The 17,765-nt window shown below is 36.7% G+C and overlaps 1 protein-coding gene and 5 non-coding genes across 6 annotated transcripts in view; all 6 read right to left on the bottom strand.

Moving 5' to 3' along the window:
* Nucleotides 1-505, bottom strand: part of LOC145460351 (netrin receptor UNC5C-like) — a 30,030-nt gene extending 29,525 nt beyond the window's left edge. The window contains exon 1 of the mRNA XM_081445135.1: nucleotides 355-505. The gene's annotated coding sequence lies outside the window, so the exon portion shown is untranslated. The remainder of the gene's footprint in view (nucleotides 1-354) is intronic.
* Nucleotides 506-7,332: 6,827 nt separating this feature from the next.
* Nucleotides 7,333-7,405, bottom strand: Trnar-acg (transfer RNA arginine (anticodon ACG)). Its single transcript has one exon. It is a non-coding gene; the product is annotated as a tRNA-Arg (tRNA).
* Nucleotides 7,406-9,090: 1,685 nt separating this feature from the next.
* Trnar-acg (transfer RNA arginine (anticodon ACG)) lies at nucleotides 9,091-9,163 on the bottom strand. The gene has a single exon. It is a non-coding gene; the product is annotated as a tRNA-Arg (tRNA).
* A 5,274-nt stretch (nucleotides 9,164-14,437) lies between these two features.
* Trnar-acg (transfer RNA arginine (anticodon ACG)) lies at nucleotides 14,438-14,510 on the bottom strand. Its single transcript has one exon. It is a non-coding gene; the product is annotated as a tRNA-Arg (tRNA).
* A 359-nt stretch (nucleotides 14,511-14,869) lies between these two features.
* Nucleotides 14,870-14,942, bottom strand: Trnar-acg (transfer RNA arginine (anticodon ACG)). Its single transcript has one exon. It is a non-coding gene; the product is annotated as a tRNA-Arg (tRNA).
* Nucleotides 14,943-17,401: 2,459 nt separating this feature from the next.
* Trnar-acg (transfer RNA arginine (anticodon ACG)) lies at nucleotides 17,402-17,474 on the bottom strand. The gene has a single exon. It is a non-coding gene; the product is annotated as a tRNA-Arg (tRNA).
* Between the last annotated feature and the right edge of the window lie 291 nt (nucleotides 17,475-17,765).

Genomic DNA, 17,765 nt, shown 5'->3' with positions numbered 1-17,765 from the left:
GACATTTCAGTTTCAAACTCTAACACAGGCTTCAAAAATGCAAAACGATATGTAGAGATTGTAAATGGCAGTTAAAAGAAGTGAAACATCTAATGAGTGTCAAAGGACATCGTGAACATCTTATGTTTACATGCATTGTTTCTGCAAGATTTTGTGATATTATATTTTTTAAGTCTTTGATATATTCGAGTAACAGACGATTGTCGGTAGATTTTGATTTTCTTTAGTCATTTCAATTATTTTCTCCAAGAGCATAACGTTAACAAGAACTAAATTACCATGGATCAAAAGCGCAGCAAAATTCACATTCAGACTATAAACGAAAGAAGTCTGTTGCGTATTGAAGAGGCTTACCTTGTAACGAGAAGATCACACGTGAAAATTGCACAAGGTCCACATAAGGGCTCCCTGCCACATTTTTGCTCGTTGTTTTCTTTATTTGTTCTGCTACTCTTGCGGTGAACTGTGAATAGCCAGATTTTTCTTGCTCGCTTGTAGACTCGGAAGTGAATGCATTCTATTTTGATGACGTCACTGATCTGATCCGATTATAACGCAGAGCGTCGGCAATGAGATTTTGTCTTTGACTACATTTATATTTTATCGAGGGAAGATGATCCAGATCGTTGTCCCTTGATTTTGTAAACAAATTTCCCAAGGAGAAAATAAAAGATGTTCAAAACAGTAAATATTTCTCTACCAGCAGCCACATTTCAATGTCAACGCGGGTGATCTTGCTAAAATATCACTGTAAAGTGTTTCGAGACTTAGCCACAACGGAAAACCAGAAGCGGTTTAGAATGCTTTTTTTTTTTTTTTTTTTTTTTATAGCACCTGGAAATAACCTTAAGACCCCTTAGGACTGGCAAATATCGAAGCTATCAAGCAACAAACTCTATGTACCAACAATCTCTTTTCGAATCGTGACTTGCATATTATATAGATATATATAAAAAAATATTTTCTACTTCTTGTTGCCATTGAGGAGGCTATAAATATCCATGTGTTTCTTTTGCCAAAGCTTGGAGGTGCAGCATTTCGAGCGGCGCACTTCACTCTCAACCTCTTAGCTTGTGTCGTGCTGATATTTCTTTTGAAGCGAAAGCGATACTTCGAATATTACAGTTATAGCATGTTTATGCCATTGCTCTGTTCTCTGTATTTAGTATCTTTTACAATGGGTATTATAACATAACTAAAGCAAAGCGCGCGCTCTGATTGGTTAATTTAGTGTCTACTATTTGCCCATGGGTGTACACTGCGGACGTGTGTGTTAATGTTTACAAAGCAAATCCTTTGACAGACATTGTTTCCAAAGTAATGGCCGACGTCCTTCTGCCAGAAATGCGAAACTGTCTTCACAGTTGTCTGAAGATGAAGATGAATTTTCGCGCGCTTGTTTTCTCTTGTCATGTAAGACTACACGAACATTTTTTTGTGATGTAGCTCAATAAAAGGACTTCTGTTGTTCCAATGTCTCAATGTTATGTTATAAAACAAATGGTCAACGTCATAGCGTGCACTATTGAGTTATGGATGCACTTGGGAGGTTTGCTAAGCACTCGAGAAGCTAGAGTTACACTCGGCTATCGCCTCGTGCGACTCTTACGCTTCTTTCGTCCTTAGCAACCTCCCGCGTGCGTCCATAACTCAATAGTGCACGCTATGGCGTTTACCATTTGTTAAATAACATCATGCGCCACTATCGGGTAAGAAAATTGCACTAGAAAGTATATGCGGTGTATAACTGCTATGGCTGGGTAAACAAGTGCTTTATCACGCACGCTTTCGTTAAACCAAGCAATTAAGAAACGGAAATATCTCTCAGATTTAGAAAACAGTCCTGAGAAAATACGCGCGCTGATTGGATGAAAATCGCGTTCCTATAACGCGATAGAAACACAAAACTTGCACGAGCTGTTGACGTAATGATGGCGCGTGCAAAGAGAATTTAAATTTTGATAATCAAAGTTGAAAAGTTGTCTCCCTTTTTTTCGTAGCGGTGTTTTCTAAAAAAAAAATAGAAAACACGTTCTCCGTGTTTCTATCGAGTTATAGTAACACTCGTCAAAGTTTGGGAGAACTCGAAAAAGCTGTGGAAACACTCGCCTGCGGCTCGTGTTCTTACAGCATTTCTCGTTCTCTCAAACTTCCACTCGTGTTTCTATAACTCGATAGAAACACGGTACATGTTTTCTATTTCTTAAATATCTCTTGCATGATTGTTTGGCATATCATCCGGCATACATATTTTGACTTATTTCCTTCTTAGGAAGATTACTTTGTCACTGTAGAATTTGACGCGGTTCCGATATCAAACTAGTTATATTGACTTCCCATCAGATTGAAACAAGTAGATCACAAGTGTTTATCCTTTGCTAGTCACGTCTCAAAACTCTAACATTGTTCTATTTCAGGACTGAATTTGTCCTTTGTTATTCGGTCTTCTGAGACAAATTAAGCGATATTGGCCAACATATAAGTAGCAATTTTATCTCAGTTGTGGATAAGACTTTAAATATAATCTTCGACAGCCCCTTTCACTTCTCCATCAAAGCCGGAAATAAAAACGAACTCACATAGAGCTAAAGAGAGCAAAAACAAAAAAAAACAAAACAAAAAAAAACCTGATAAGCGCACAAAAGTAAAAGCAAGCATTGCGCCATACGAGTGATATAATTTCTAAGAGTCGTTAAAGTTCCTGAACTTTTAGACAAAGGTCTGTTTTCAGTGTTTCTAAACTGATTTTCTTTTTTAAACGCCGGTGTTGTACTGAGTCCGATTAAAACTGAGTTTACCCTTTCTGAGACCAAAACGGCGAAATCTATAGCCCTCTGTAGATTGATTGAACTTATGTCCAATTAAGTTAGGCTTTTCTGGCAGTTCAATTTCACGACGTAGAAATATTTCAATAAAATGCATTAATTACTAAACTGTATATCACAAAACAGATATAAACCCCGCTATACAAAACAAATGTAAAGAAACTATCTAGTTAGATGTAAAAATAGCCGTTGGGAATATTATATATAAATTTCTTGCCACTTTTGTTTTAAAACTTGAGAAAAGGAAGATAATTCCTACCTTGGCTTATGTTTTTGAAGAACAAACTGTGTTGTAAGAATATATATGAATATTTGTAAAATACCTACTTTGACTATTTGGGCGCATTTTTTTTTTTTTTTTTTTTTTTTTTCACTCAGGAAGAAAAATAACCGACCCCGCCAGGATTCGAACCTGGAACCTCCATTGGGCCACGTGGCCGGACATTTCAGAAATTATCCAAAAACAGCAAATATAGCTGCTAAGTTAATTTTCGTTTGTCTTATGTTAGCAATGGCTCTATCCCCATCTACTTCCCATGGTCTTTTCATTTTCATGATCAGCAAACGTGCAACGATCCGCCCATCTTCGGCAATAACAGCCGGGAATTTTCTCAAAGGAGTAAGGAATATAATCGTTCTACAAGGCCCATGACCAAGAGATTATCAAGTATTTTCTTGATAATCTCTTTCCATGACTTAATGGCAAGTAAACAGCTAACAGTTTTGAAACAGTAGAATAGCAAAGATCAATAGATGGAGGAACAACTAAATAAACCCCTTAATAAAAAGAAAATAAGAGATTAAATAATATGATAACCAAATAAACTTGACAGATCGATCTATCAATTGACTGAGAGTTGCTTCTGCCAAAAAGGCACACATCCTCCTTTGGATTGAACAAATATTAATTGCAAACTCTAATACAAGCTTCAAAATGTAAAACGATATTTAGAGATTGTAAATGGCAGTCAAAAGGAAACATCTAAAGGGTGTCACTGAAAGGAGACCGTAAATATCTAATGTCGGCATTGTTTCAGCGACACTTTGTGATATTTCTTTCAAGTCTTCAAAATACTCGAGTAACAGACGGTTGTCGGTAGATCGTGATTTTCTTTCGTCATTTCAATTATTTTGGGCAAGAGCATAACGTTAACAATAACTAAATTACAATCGGTGTAAGGCCAGCAAAATTCACATTCAGACTATAGGCGAAGGAAATCTGTTCGCTTATTGAAGAGGCTTACCTTGGAACGAGAAGACCACGCGTGAAAATTGTACAAAGATGAGTATAACAGTTCCCTGCCACATTTTTGCTTGTTGTGTTCTTTATTTGTTCTGCTACTCCTGCGGTGAACTGTGACTAGTCAGATTTGAATTGCTCGCTTGTAGACGCGAAAATGAATGCATTCTACTTTGATGACATCATTGATTTGATCCGATTATAACGCAGAGCGTCGGCAATGAGATTTTGGCTTTGACTCAATTTATATTTTATCGAGGGACGATGGCGCAGATCATTGTCCTTTGATTTTGTAAATAAATATCCCAAGGAGAAAGTAAAAGATGTTCAAAACATTAAACATTTCCCTACCAGCAGCCACGTTTCAATGTCAACGCGGGTGATCCTGCTAAAAGATCACTTTAAAGTCTTTTAAGACTTCAGTACAACGGAAAACCCTAAGCGGCTTAGAATATGTTTTTTTACAGCACCTGCAAATAACCTTAAGACCCCATAAGATTGGCAAATATTGAAGCTACCTAAAATCTCTTTTCAAATCTCTTTTCAAATCGAGACTTATCTATTATATAGATATATAAAAAATATTTTCTACTTCTCGTTGCAATTGAGCAGGCTATAAATAGTCATGTCTTTCTTTTGACAGAGCTCGGAAGCATAGGATTTCGAGCGGTGCACTCCACTTTCAACCTATTAGCTTGTGTCGCGTTGATGTTTCTTTTCAAGGGAAAACGATGCTTCGAATATTACGGTTATATTATGAGATGTTTACTCTGTCTCTGTTCCCTGTCAACCATGCGCCAGTTTTGGGCAAGACTATAACGGCGCCAAAAAATAAATCTGTTAAACAACTGCTAAGGCTGGGTTAACGTGTTGGATATCACGCACGCATTCCCTCAGACCAAGCAAAGAAAAGGAAATATCCCTCAGATTTACTGATATATATCTCTTACATAATTATTGTTGGCATATTATCGCATACATATTTTCACTTATTCCCTCTCCAGGAAGATTCGTTTGTTCAATGTGAATTTGACGCCGGGGGGGGGGGGGGCAGTTGTTGTTTTTTTCTCCTGGAGAAGTCTAATTTTGACGCAGAGCTCGTAAGGTGGAGGATGAAACACGCGATGGAGCCAGTGTCAGGGCAAGAGGGAACAATGCCTGATTGCAGTCTGCAAGAATTTCCCGCCATTCACAAGGTGCTGTCGATCTTTCTAACAACGCCTGTCGGAAGCCTCAGTTGCGAACACACCTTCTCAGCCCAACGCCGTCTTAAGCTATGAACTCGGTCATCAATGAGAGAAAATCGATAAAATGGCCTTGCTATGCTGTTAATTCATGGCGGAACGGACTTCATTCCCACTCCAAATGAGATCTATGACATGAAGTCAAATTTTTGGAGAAGAATCTAGAACAGCCTAATATAGACTCGTTTTTGAGACTTGGCATTCTGATACCGAAACCTGCAATTTTAGATTAGTTGCTTCAAGTCAATGTGTGTTCAAACTAACGAAGGCTTTCAACCCATTTTTGAGACCATCCATACAAAGTGTTAATATAATCTGCTCTTCACAGTATAGCTTGAGTTAAAGATGGTATGTAAATCATCATTGTGTAGCAGAGACTTCGGGGACTATTTCAAACTAAACAAGTTGTTTATGCCATAATAAATCATGACAATTTAACACAAAAAGCATCAGTGTGGTTTGTTTCCTTAAAGGTTTTAGAGGCAACTTTCTGTGAAGGGCTGAAAACAAAACGTCTAATTAGAAACCCTCAGTATACGGGAGACCCCTGTGAAGGTGTGCGGAGTTTGCTCCCGCAGACAAAAAATCCTAGGTACGGCTCTGCTAGTTATACTGACTTCCCATCAGGCTGAAACAAGTAGATTACAAGTGTTTATTCCTAGCTAGTCACGTCTCGAAACTCTAACATTACTAACATTGTTATTTCAGGACTGAATTTGTCCTTTGTTTTTCAGTTTTCTGAGACATATTAAGCGATATTGGCCAACTTGTAAGTAGCAGTTTTTCTCAGTTGTGGCTAAGACAAGACTTAAAATATAAGCTTCGACAGCCCCCTCAGTTCAATTCTCCCTCAAAGCCAGAAAAAAAAAATGGAACTCAGAGAGAGCTAAAGAGAGCAAAAAAGAAAAAAAAACTGATAAGCGCAAAGAGCAAGCATTGCGCCATAACAGTGAGATAGTTTCTAAGAGTCGTTAAAGTCCCTGAACTTTTAGGCGAAGGTGTGTTTTCAGTGTTTGTAAACTTATTCTTTTTTAAATCAGTTTACCCTTTCTGAGACCGAAACGGCGAAATCTATAGTCCTGTGGAGATTGATTGAATTTATGTTCAATGAAGTTATGCTTTTCTGGCAATTTAATTTCAAGACGTAAAGAAATTTCAGAAAAATGCATTAGCTACTAAACTGTACTTCACAAAACAGATATCAACCCCGCTATATTAACCAAATGTGAAGAAACTATCTGCAGCGGAACCCGCCATACGACCACCCCGTTAAAACGACCACCCGTTTATTACGAACACTTTTTTTGTGGCCCGAGCAAAAGCCTACACATTCTCTTATCTAAAAACCCCGTTAATCCGACCACGCTGTTATTAGGGCCAACGACCACCATTTGGAATACTTAGTCCTTATTTTCTTTAAAAAATTACCCCCTTAATACGACCAGTTAAATTGACTAGTGAGGAAGCTGAATGAAGACAGACATAATCTGACCAATAACGGCTCTAACGGACATTTCACAAGAAGCCATATCCTGTTGAGAAACTGAAAGACGTCATTGTTTTTCGCATCACATGTACTCGGTTTTGCTCAGTTGCAATGAATTGGTGTGGTAAGGTTGAAGAATAATTGTAAAAAGGTTGATTTATAGCGGAATTAAAGGTATTCACGTGCAGTACATGTTTAAGGCATGTTGCATCATAATGTGACGCCACCTCGTTTATACGACCACCCCGTTAATACGACCAATTTTCCATGGCCCGAAGGCGGTCGTATTAATGGGGTTCCACTGTACTATTATTATTTAATTTATATCGTATATTAGCAAGTATATTTACGCTTTGATCACTGAAAATAAAAAAGACTACCGCTTTGCTCTTTGGCTTAGAGAAGTGTTTCAAAACTAGAATTAAAAAAAAAAAATTCCTTGGTTAATGAGAAGAAGAACTAATTATTCGAAAAATTACGGCCATACTTGGGTCATTTTTAAGTGCGTTCGATTTCTCAGACCTGCAGAAAAAGTATCGACCCCGCCAGGATTCGAACCTGGAATCCCCTGATTCGTAGTAAGATGCCTTATCCATTGGGCCACGGGGCCATATTAATAACAACACGTTGGAGGCCTGAGATAAGGAAAGCGTCGTGTCTTTGTTTGTCTAAAATAATCGATTTTAATTTGCTGCAAAGCCGAAGACGCTGCCAAATAAAATATAAAGTGCCACCTCTCGGATACATGTTATTTATTTACCACGAATAAACTGCTCCTCGTTAGGAAAATCCTCTCTGTAGAGAATATTCGTCATTTGGGCCTAATGATTTAGGCAGGCGGTAAAGATCGCTACTATATAGCTGCTTACAGAATTTGACCGTGATCTCACAGTTATGGTGAGTATTAAAACTAGATAAGGATGTAAAATCAAGTAACAGACTGTACTCACCATCTAAAACGGCAGCGCTAGGACGCATTCGAGAAACAGAAAGCAGCAACAGAAAGAGTCCTTGCCACATTCTTATTTCTTGTCCAGTCTGAATTTCCCAGCGTCTTGCAATGATTGTGTTACAGCTTCGTATAAAGTTGCTATCCCAACAATACAAAGACACTTTAATTCTAACCGTATTGTGACAAAAACAAAGAATAAGCCGGACAAAAATGTGACGTCATAAAAGGGTGTTCTTCAATAGAGCGCGCGGCTGTTCCAAAGATTTGTGAAGATGTGGACATTGCGTACAGACTACTTTGTACTTTCTCCCGGTCACATTTGCTTTTATAGATATCTTTTGCTTTCTTTATTGGTTTTTACTATTTTCAAGTTCTATTGTCATGGTTTGAATACTCTAAGAGTTACAAGTTATGGGCTTTGAGACTTCCTTTATATTTAGTGCAAAGAATAAGGAGTTCTTTAACAAATTGGAAAAAATAGCCTCAACTTGTTTGTATTCCCTTGTAATTAATAACTTAACCTATGATGTAATAAACTGTGTTTTGGATCTTCCCGTGTAACTATTATATTCCTTGTTTGATTTATTTGTGTTACGCAAATTTAAGGGTAAAATAATTTCCGTTCATTTGAACGATGCGAGTCTGAACGGAATATGCTTTTCACTTGGTTTCCTTTACAAAATCAAGGGAAAAATTAAACGGCCTCGCCTAGGCTCGAGCCTGTATTCGCATGATTCAAAGTCGAATGGCCACTGGGCCAGTGTAATTACAGCAATAAGAAAAAGTAATGCAACTGAAGTCTATTTTCGTTCTAGTATAAGGAATTCCTCCAAAGAATACAAGGGCTCATTCATATATCTACATCAAAAGCCTTATCCGTATTGGCGGCACACCGACAAGTGGTTTATATGTACGAGGGCACAGGGTAGAAACAGGAACGTGTTCGCCATATCTGAGAAAAATTGTGCTTTAGTACGATGCTGCTGTTTTGTTTTTGTTTTGCTTTTTTTTCTTTGTTTTTGGTTTTGTTTTGTTTTGTTTTTTTTTCAACTTCACTCTATTTTTGTGGAATGACGTAGGCTCGGCTTCGGATCTTACTTCTCTACAGCAGATGTCCGTGCTTAACGTAATTCGGATTTGACAAACATCCTATTTCGTCATCAAAAGTTTTCGTCATATCCGCCATGTGTGACTTTATTTATGGAAACTGTACTAATAACATAATATTATCATGAGCTGGTGGGAAAATTGTTTCCTCTTGTTTTCTTGAAAAGAAAATATTTTTCGCCCAATGATTTGATTTTTTGGAGTGCATTTTTTTTTTCACTCCAAGGAAAAAAAGTCGACCCCACCAGGATTCGAACCTGGAATCCCCTGATTCGTAGTCAGATGCCTTATCCATTGGGCCACGGGGCCACACATTTTGACTCCGTCCATATTATTTTTGTAAACAAATTCCCCCTAGGAGAGTGTAAAAGATTAAAAAAAAAAAAAAAAAGGCTGACATTTTTCCACCGGGAGCTGCAGGTTTTGAAGACATTGCGGGTGATCTTGCAATAATATTGCCGGGTTTAACATCCGATATTTAACAGGAAAACTCCTTTAAGTATGTTTTTATAGCCCCTGTGAATAACTTAAAGATTACAAAGTATCGGAACTAACAAACAACAAGCACTATTTACCCAAAATTTCGTTTCTAATCTTCAGGACTATAACACAGACAAGACACATAATATATATATATAATATCTATATATTTTTCTACTTCTCGTTGTCATTGAGGCTATAAATATCCTTGTCTTTCTTTTGGCAAAGCTTTGAGCGAGGTGTCGTCTTGATGTTTGTTTTCGATCAAAGGAAGGCGATTCTTCGAATATTACGGTTATAGGATGTCTATTTTATGTCTCTGTTCCCTGTCGTGGCGTCTCTTTCGAAGTACGGACAGAAAAATCATGCTGAAAAAAGAAACGAAAGACCACAAAAGAAAGAAAGAACGAACCAACGCACGGACGAACCAGCCATGCGGCATTTTATTATATTTCAGATCCGGTATTTTATCAATCCTAATGCCTTTCCAACTCATCTATTTCCAAGTTCCAAGATTTTGTACCATATCGAGCCGGCCTTGTGGCTCCCTTTAAAAGGTAGAACCTTTCTGGGACCCAAAAAGAGAAAACCTATAGCGCTGCGCTGTTCAATATTCACATGTTTTTCAGGAAGTGATGAAGTGTGAGAGAGAAGGAACTAAGGAAACCTAACGACAAGTCCTTGAGTGTACGGTGACTGTTTACCGTTTTCATCTTTTTTTGTTTTTTTGTTTTTGTTTTTTTGTTTTGTTTTGTTTTGTTCTTTTCGCAGTTTAGTTACAGTTAATGATCCACTCAAGTGGCAAAAGATCATTCGGCTCCTGATCCTTGCGGAGTGTTGTCGCATCCGTTATCCGTCGCTTGGATATTTCAGATTTTAACGAACGTTAAATGTGATCATTCAAAAACCTCGATGTCTGGCTATTGTATTTATTTTCAAATGACAAAACGTGGGAAGGTTTCAGTAAAATGCATTAACTACGAAACTGAACATCCCTGAACAGATCTCTATTAAATTTCGCTATACGAAAGTAATTATTTAGTTGAATTTCCACACTGCATTAGATCATTTGATTGAAATATTATTTTCAATTCCGCTGTTTGGAATACTGTTATCATTAATTTATTAATTTCTGGTCAGCTTTTTTCTTTCAAATTTGAGAAAAGGAAGGGTTTTTTTCTTTCAGTGCCGGACTGAAGGCTAAGAAAAACAAACTGCTTCGTAAGAATTCATGAATATTTGTTAAATATCTCCTTAGATTATTTGCGCGGTTTTTTTCTTTACTCTTTAAAAAAAAGAAAAAAAAAAAGTCGACAGCGCCAGGATTTGAACCTGGAATCTCCTGATTCGTAGTCAGATACCTTATCCATTGGGTCACGGGGCCGTACATATTATAAATCACTCAAAAAACAGCACGTAAAGCGACTAAGTTAGTTTTCGTTTGTCTTATGTTAGCAATAGCCCTATCCCCATGTACTTTCCATGGTCTTTTCAGGGTTAGCACATTTTTATGATCTGCGAACATGCATCCGTCCATCGTTGGCCATAGAAGTCGGCCATATTTTTCTTAAAGGAGTGTGCGCTTTCTACAAGGTTTATTTTTCTTAAAGGAGTGTATGCTTTCTGCAAGGTTTATGACCCAATGGCAAGTAAACAGTCTTGCAATAGAATACCAGAAATAGATAGATAGATAGATAGATAGATAGATAGATAGATAGATAGATAGATAGGTAGATAGGTAGGTAGATAGGTAGGTAGATAAACAACTTAAATAAATAACTAAATACATAGAAAACAAGAGATTAAATAATATGATAAACAAACTGGAAAGATCGATATCCGGAAGGATAGGATTTTGATATGGTACCTCTTAGGGGTTCTTTTAAAATTTTCCGACGAGCATCCGTCGGAAATTTTTAAAAGAACCCCTAAGGGGTACCATATCAAGATCCTGTTTTGTGGGCGTGGCTTGAACTTTTTCCCTCCCCTAAGAGGCATTAATTCTTACATAACATATTATCTTCTATTTTTTTGCCTCAATACCCCCAAAGTTACCGCAAAAGCTCCCGCTGTGAATCTTTTGGGCTAAACACCTATAAGAGGTAACAAAACTGCGTTTTTAACTCCTAAAAGCTACGACGAGCACCCCGTCATTTTTATACGGGACTCCCCCGCGATCGATATATCAATAGAAAGTTTCTTCTGCCAATGTAACGCACGTTGGCCCGTGAGATTGAACGAAGAGTTCTTCAATCTCTGACTGATAAGCTTCAAAATGCAAAGCGATATGAAGATATTGTATATGGCACTTAAAGAAGTAAAACATCTAATGGGTGTCAAAGGACACTGTCAACATCATATGTGACCATATGTCGAAATTCGCGAAATTTTGTGATGTTACTTGTAGTCTTGTAATATACAATCAACAGACGGTTGATTGGTACATTTTAATTTTCTTTAGTCATTTCAGTAACTTAAGCCAAGAGCATAACGTTAACAAGAACTAAATTATAAAAGGTCAAAAGCACAGCAAAATCAGTTCACATTGAGACTGTAAACGAAAGACGTCTACGTAGAGAAGAGGCTTACCTTGTGTCTGTAACGAGTAGATCGCACGTGTGAATTGGACAAGTATGAACATAAGGGTTCCCTGCCACATTTTTGCTTGTTGTCCTGTGTTATTTGTATTTGTCCTCCTTCTGTGAACTGTGACTAGTCAGATTTTTCTTGCTCGCTCGTAGACTCGTTCTACTTTGATGACGTCATTGATTTGATCCGATTATACACAGCGTCGACACGACAATGCTATTCGCTCGTTGACTCCATTTATATTTTGTCAAGAGACCATGAGCTAGATCATAGTTCCATGATTTTGTAAACAAATTTCGCAAGGAGAAGGTAAAAGATGTTTAAAATAGAAAATATTTCCCTACCAGTAGCCAGGTTTTGAGTTCACCGCGGGTGATCTTGCTATATTATCGCCACAACGGAAAACCCTGGCTTAGTGGTTTGAAATGTTTTTATAGTAAATAACCTAAACATTGGCAAATATAGAAACCATTAAGCAACAAACTCTATGTACCTCAAATCTCTATTTAAATCGTAATGACTTACATATATATATATGAAAAATGTTTTCTACTTCTCGTTGAGGCTACAAATATCTATGTCTTTCTTTTGGCAAAGCTTGGAGGTGTAGCATTTCGAGCGGTGCACTCACTTTCAACCTCTTAGCTTGTGTCGTGTTGATGTTTCTTTTCAACGGAAAGCGATACTTCGAATATTACGGTTATGGGATGTTTATTCTATGTCGCTGTTCCCTGTCTTTTGGTGTCCCATACAACAGACAATAACATCATGCGCCACTTACGAGTAAGAAAATTGCACTGAGAAAATAAATGTGGTGTATAACTGCTATGGGTTGGTAAACATGTTCGTTAACACGCACGCAGTTCGTTGAACCAAGCAAAGGAACGGAAATATCCCTCAGATTTACTGATATATATATCATCCGGCATACATATTTTCACTTAATTCCTTCTTAGGAAGATAACTTTGTCACTGTAGAATTTGACGCGGTTCCGATATCAAACTAGTTGTATTGACTTCCCATCAGACTGAAACAAGTAGATCACAAGTGTTTTATTCTTCGCTAGTTACGTCTCAAAATTCTAACATTGTTCTGTTTGAAGACTGAATTTGTCCTTTGTTTTTCAGTTTTGTGAAACAAATGAATCGATATTGGCCAACATGCAAGTAGCAGTTTTCCTCAGTTGTCACGATAAGACTTAAGAAGAAGAAAAAGAAGAAGAAGAAGAAGCAGAAGCAGAAGAAGAAGAAAAACAAAAACAAAAACAAAAACAAAAAGAAGAAGAAAAAGAAAAAGAAAAAGAAAAATCTGTAACTCGCAAAGATCTCAGTAAAATGCATTCGCTACGAAACGGTACTTCACAAAACAAATATCAACCCCACTATTTGCAGACGATATTTTTTTGATTGACACAGTTTCAAAAACCTCTACTGCCCTTTTCCAGACTCGGCATTAAAAAATGGAAAAAGACAAAAGAAAAAGAAAAAGAGAAAGAAAGAGAAGAAGAAAAAGAAAAAGAACAAGAACAAGAAGAACAAGAACAAGAAGAAACAAGAAGAACAAGAAGAACAAGAAGAAGAAGAAAAAGAAGAAAGAGAATAAGACGAAAAAGAAGAAGAAGAAGAAGAAGAAGAAGAGGAGGAGGAAGAAACAAGAAGAACAAGAACAAGAACAAGAAGGAAAAGAAAAAGAACAAGAACAGGAAGAACAAGAAGAAAAAGAAGAAAAAGAAGAACAAGAACAAGAAGGAGAAGAAGAAAACGAAAAACAAAAACAAAAAGAGAAAGGAAAAAAAAAAAAGAAAAAGAAAGAGAAAAATCTGTAACCCGCAAAGATTTCAGTAAAACGCAATCGCTACGAAACGGTACTTCACAAAACAAATATCAACCCCGCTCTACAAAGAAAATGTAAACGAACTATTTCTCGTTAGATGTGAGCATTGCATTTGATCATTTGATAAGAATATAAATTTTTATTTTGTTTTATTTCGTTTATTTATTTATTTATTTTTTTTATTTTGAAAACATTATTAACTTCTGACTAACATTTCTCTTAGCTTACGGTTGTGAAGAACAAACTGCATCGTAAGAATATATGAGCTCATTATTTGAGCGCATTTTGATCTTTACACTTAAGAAAAATAACCGACCCCTCAAGGATTCCAACCTGGAATGCCCTGATTCGTAGTCAGATGCCTTATCCATTGGGCCACAGCGCCGTACATAGTACAGTTATTATCATTTTTTTTTAATTTATATCTAATGTTAACAATTATTCATACGCTTTGATCACTGAAAAAAGAGACTTGCTCTTTGCTCTTTGGCTGAGAGCAGTTGTTCAAAACTAAAATGAAAAACATTCTTTTATCCCGATTAATGCTTAGAAACAAAAAATAACTATTGGCAAGAGAAAATGAGGGCTTGCTATTGGGAAAATAACGACTGTGCTTGTATTATGAGTGACTCGAATATTTTGAGGGCATTTAAATTTTTATACCTGAGGGGAAAAAAAATCGACCCCGCCAGGATTCGAACCTGGAATCCCCTGATTCGTAGTCAGATGCCTTATCCATTGGGCCACGGGGCCGTACATGGTACAGTTAATTTTTTTTCTCAATTTATTTATATATAATGTTAACAATTATTTATATGCTTCGAGAGGAACAGGACTGCAACAATAAAACGATGAATCACTCCTGAAATCCTGAACTGGTTTCAATTAATGTTAAAAATTATTTATACGCTTCGATCATTGAAAAAAAGTGACTCGCTCTTTGCTCTTTGGCTGAGAGCAGTTGGTAAAAACTAAAATGAAAAACATTTTTTTATCCCGGTTAATGCTTACAAACAAAACATAACTATTGAGAAAATAACGAGTATACTTGTATTATGAACGACTCGATTATTTTGAGTGCATTTAAATTTTTATACCTAAGGGAAAAAAATTGACCCCGCCAGGATTCGAACCTGGAATCCCCTGATTCGTAGTCAGATGTCTTATCCATTGGGCCACGGGGCCAGACATAGTACAGTTAATTTTTTGACCATACCAAACAGGCCTGTAGCAATAAAACGATGAATCACTCCTGAAGTGCTGAACTGGTTTCAATTAATGTTAAAAATTATTTACACGCTTCGATCACTGAATAAAAGAGACTCGCTCTTTGCTCTTTGGCTGAGAGCAGTTGACGCTCAAAGCTAAAATGATATAATAATAATAATAATAATAATAATAATAATAATAATAATAATAATACATAACAATACATAATATTTTAAGAGGAAGCTACCAATCACCATAAGATGGTTTTCAGGAGGGTCCTCTGAGAAAATAAATGTTAAACCTTTAAAATACATTAAAATCTAAAATACAATAAAAAGGACAAAAACCTATGCGGTAAGCTGACTAAGATTAAAAACTAAAACAAGAATTAAAATACTACTAACTAAGGTTAAAATGGTTCAATAAAAACTGTTTCAGTTTGTATTTAAAAATAGTTTTCGGCATCAGTTTCTTTAAAGCACTTGGTAGTGTGGCCCAGTCGTTAATGGCTTTATAATATGTTTTGCTTTTTCCCCATTCCGTTCTTGGCCCACTGACTTTGGGCATGAAGCCATTTCGGGTATTATAACCGTGTTGTTGGTTATGGTGGATCTGAATACACCGAAATGTTCGGGGATGCTACCTTTCATTACATCTTGCACAACACAACACCAATGACCGAACCGCCTAGCGTGTAAAGACGCCCACCGCAACGACGTCAGAGCCTCTGCTGATGACATTTTCGACTTAACGATCTTCTTCGCAAAGCGATTTTGAAAAGATTGTAATTGTTTCATCTGTGTTGTAAGACCAGGCTGGTCACCTCAGACAATATCTGCATAATCTAGGTGTGGTAGGACAAGGCCATTAAAATATGATGTGAGACTTTTCTTGATCCAGCATATGATAGATTCGATTGAGAACTGACAGGCGATGTCCTAATTTTTGTAAGAGGCTATTGACGTGCATCTTCCATTTCCATTTCTCATCCAATAATACGCCTAGATACTTAAAAGATGAAACACGATTTATTTGCCCTTCCTCAGTAGAAAACTGAAAGTCATTAAACGGAGACAACATTCTCTTGCTACCCGAAAGCATCAATTTAGTCTTCTTCACATTGAGCGTTAATTTTTTGTTGGTGTACCAGTCGGAGATTAGGGTGAAGTCATGTCGAAGGGTATCATTAAGCTCTTGGGGTGTCGACGCAGCAACTAAAACGTTATCTTAGAAGAAAAAGCTTCTATGCTTGGAAGGAAAAACTAACTATTCCGAAAATAACGACTTTACCTGTGCTATGAATGACTCGAATATTTTGAGTGCATTTAAATTTTTATAACTGAGGGAAAAAAAATCGACCCCGCGAAGATTCGAACCTGAAATCCCCTGATTCGTAGTCAGATGCCTTATCCATTGGGCCACGGGGCCGTGCATGGTACAGTTAATGTTTTTCTTAATTTATTTATATATAATGTTGACAATGTTATCAATTATTTATCCGCTTTGATCACTAAAAAAAAAGAGATTTGCTTATTGCTCTTTGCCTGAGAGCAGTAGCTCAAAACTAAAATGATTTTTTTATTATTATTATTCCGGTTAATGCTTAGAAGGAAAAACTAACTACTGGGACAATAACGACTATATTTGTATTATGAATGACTCGGATATTTTGAGTGTATTTAAATTTTTATACCTGAGGGAAAAAAAATCGACCCCGCCAGGATTCCAACCTGGAATCCCTGATTCGTAGTCAGATGCCTTATCCATTGGGCCACGGGGCTGTACATAGTAGAGTTAATTTTTTGACCACGCAAAACAGGCCTGTAACAATAAAACGATGATTCACTCCTGAAGTCCTGAACTGGTTTCAATTAATGTTAAAAATTATTTACACGCTTCGATCACTGAAAAAGAGAGACTCGCTCTTTGCTCTTTGGCTGACAGCAGTTGACCTTTAAACCTATTGATAAACATTTTTTATCCCGGTTAATGCTTAGAAAGAAAAATCAACTATTCGGAAAATAACGACTTTACTTGTATTATGGATGACTCGGATAGTTTGAGTGCATTTAAACATTTTTATACCTAAGGGAAAAAAATCGACCCCGCCAGGATTCCAACCTGGAATCCCCTGATTCGTAGTCACATGCCTTATCCATTGGGCCACGGGGCCAGACATAGTACAGTTAATTTTTTAATTCATATCTAATGTTATCAATTATTTATAAGCTTTGATCACCTAAAAAAAAGAGACTTGCTTATTGCTCTTTGGCTGAGAGCAGTAGCTCAAAACTAAAATGAATTTTTTTTTTTTTATTCCGGTTAATGCTTAGAAGGAAAAACTAACTACTGGGAAAATAACGACTATATTTGTATTATGAATGACTCGGATATTTTGAGTGTATTTAAATTTTTATACCTGAGGGAAAAAAAATCGACCCCGCCAGGATTCGAACCTGGAATCCCCTGATTCGTAGTCAGATGCCTTATCCATTGGGCCACGGGGCCGTGCATGGTACAGTTAATGTTTTTCTTAATTTATTTATATATAATGTTGACAATGTTATCAATTATTTATCCGCTTTGATCACTAAAAAAAAAAGAGATTTGCTTATTGCTCTTTGCCTGAGAGCAGTAGCTCAAAACTAAAATGATTTTTTTATTATTATTATTCCGGTTAATGCTTAGAAGGAAAAACTAACTACTGGGACAATAACGACTATATTTGTATTATGAATGACTCGGATATTTTGAGTGTATTTAAATTTTTATACCTGAGGGAAAAAAAATCGACCCCGC

This window comes from Orbicella franksi, chromosome 11 (assembly GCF_964199315.1).
Source record: "Orbicella franksi chromosome 11, jaOrbFran1.1, whole genome shotgun sequence".
NCBI lineage: Eukaryota > Metazoa > Cnidaria > Anthozoa > Scleractinia > Merulinidae > Orbicella > Orbicella franksi.
Note: the sequence above shows the minus strand (reverse complement) of the source record. Positions and strands in the feature narration are given on the sequence as shown.